Genomic DNA, 2,538 nt, shown 5'->3' with positions numbered 1-2,538 from the left:
CATTTCCAGGTCAGCAAGTAGGTAAGCTGCGGTGGGGGGCCTGACTGGCGCAACTAAAGCCCCCGAGGAGAAGATCAAGGGGAAAGACGCCGAAGTCGTCAATCCATTGTATGAATCATGGATGGCAACTGATCAACAGGTACTCGGATACTTGTTGCTTGCAATGACTAAAGAAATTCTTGTGCAAGTCTCCGCCTGCCGCACAGCTGCCGAAGTCTGGAGTGTCCTTGAGACAACCTTCTCATCTGTGACGAAGGCGCGCGTCGTCAATAGTCAATACAAGAATCGCGCTCTCCAGCTTGAAGAAAGGCGACCTATCTATCACCGAATATGTCGGGAAGATGCGGGCGCTTGGAGTGGAGATGTCCAACGCTGGCAAGCCGATCGACGATGAAGACCTTGTCTCCTACATCCTGGCAGGCCTCGACGACGACTACAACTAGGTTGTGACCACACTGAAGAACCGATCTATATACTGTGGGGGAAGCCTACGCGCAACCCCTAAGCTTCGAGCAGCGCAGGGAACTGCTCCATGGCTCAAGTTATCACTCATCCTCGACACACATTGTCCCTCGAGCTTATCCAAAAAAACCCTTATCTCCGGATGTACATTACCGGAAAGCAATATAGCAACTGATAGTTTAATAATAAATCGAACTATTGATTGAAGGTCAAAAGCTACTGTTCATCCAGATCAGTGAGAGATGGGGCCAATCCCTGGCTCGAACGGTTTACGAATAGGTTTCCAATCTAGATTGATATCCTGCCCGTAGGGAATATGTATTTATTGGCCAAACCAACGTCTGTGCAGAAATATGACATTAATCAAGCTTTATTTCAGAAAAAAAAACAGGAATAATGGTTTAAGTGTTCTAATTCTTCAGTACATTCAGGGAAAGAAGCCCGCCGACCCACTCTTCTTTCACCCTCCATCACCCCCAACAACTAGGGGGAAGTGAAGGAGGGGCCTCGGAATAACTTATTCTTATATATTTGATAAAGATAGTTATCCTACACGTGTTATAACTTTGTTTTTTAACAATGAATACAGTAATCGTAGTTACTGTGCAATCGCTTCAGTTCATACATCATACTATTGTGTCCATCCATACTATACTATTGGCATGGTGATTTATGAAATCATAGTATAGTAGTGACGTAATATTTATTTTATATTATTCTTATAATCATTTATTCTCTTAGTCTTTTGGGGGACTAAAACGCTTAAGCAGTCAACTATAATATCTTGAGGAAAGTAATAAAGTTCTCTTTCATATTCATATATAGTATGTTCTGTGTTATACAATTCATTATGGGAGTCGTAGACTTTGCCTATTTGCTCAATAAATCCTTGTGTAGTAGGAGATAGGAGATCATATCTTAGCTGCTTAGCTCGATATATAATATTGTCATACATGAATTTATTAATTATAAATATGGGGTGTCCCAATCGAATCGAGTCATTGCTTTCCTATATAGGCTTGGGAATGCTGCGCCATACAATGGTGTTGTGATGAAATTATCATGAACTGTGTATACAGGTACTGTATTATTACCAGATTCATATTCATCCATTAGAATATCAATAAAATGAATTACAGTTAAGGCATCCTTCTGATGGATGAAGTTAGCAAAAGTGGAACTAGTGTTCTTCCGAGTATTCTTTTTGTTCGTGGGTATTCGTAGCGTTACGACTGATTTTTTCATTTTAGGATTAGAACCATGCCATGGGTTTGGTATTTAACAGTTATTTTGACAGGTTCCATGATTATATAATCTTGGACTGTAATCCAGTATTCTGTGGAATATATAACTGGTTTATTGATAAAACCACTAACCCAGCTAATACTTGCAACCAAATGCATGAGGTTCCTCATATCTTTATATTCAGATTCCCAGAAATTGTAACATTCTTTAATAATAGTTTTTAAATCTTCTACTACCATATAACTACCAATCTTTCCCAGCAGATCAATAGCTGTGCTAAATTTGGATTTCCCATACACAATAGGCATAAAGATATTTTTGATGATATCACGATCAAATAAGCTACACACATATCTGGTGATAATATGTTCACCGTATTTCCGTTCAATATATTTCTTAAAATCAGAGTCAATAATTTCATAAATATTATTTATTTTATTATTCTCACTTATAAGATTAGTATTTCTAGCCATGGTAATATTACCCAGTAAATAACTCAACATTTGATATGCACTTGCTGATGCGTCCAGGTGAATTGGTGTTCTAGCAATCTTATCAGAGTCACGGTTTTTTAGTGTAATAACACTCGAGAGAAACTGAAATGGGTGTCTAGCCTTACGTGCTAGATTAGCCAATCTGTCTAGCACGATATCAGCCTTATTACTATTTAAGTCAGGACACTCATGTATATTTTTAATAAACCATATTATACCTTCATTATAATTCTTCCAATATTTGGAATAATGGAAAGCTGTTGAAGCCATAAAGGTTCGTATGCCCTGACTACCTTTATCTGGGGGTGTATCTGTCACCCCACTTTGCGCAAAGAGT

At 38.6% G+C, this 2,538-nt stretch overlaps 1 non-coding gene across 1 annotated transcript; it reads left to right on the top strand.

The window, feature by feature from the left end:
- The first annotated feature begins 380 nt into the window (after window positions 1–380).
- Window positions 381–514, top strand: LOC118474056 (small nucleolar RNA Z247). The gene has a single exon (XR_004853808.1). It is a non-coding gene; the product is annotated as a small nucleolar RNA Z247 (small nucleolar RNA).
- Window positions 515–2,538: the final 2,024 nt, after the last annotated feature.

Source organism: Zea mays, unplaced genomic scaffold (assembly GCF_902167145.1).
Source record: "Zea mays cultivar B73 unplaced genomic scaffold, Zm-B73-REFERENCE-NAM-5.0 scaffold_212, whole genome shotgun sequence".
In the NCBI taxonomy this organism is placed as follows: domain Eukaryota; kingdom Viridiplantae; phylum Streptophyta; class Magnoliopsida; order Poales; family Poaceae; genus Zea; species Zea mays.
This window is presented reverse-complemented; position numbering and strand designations above follow the sequence as displayed.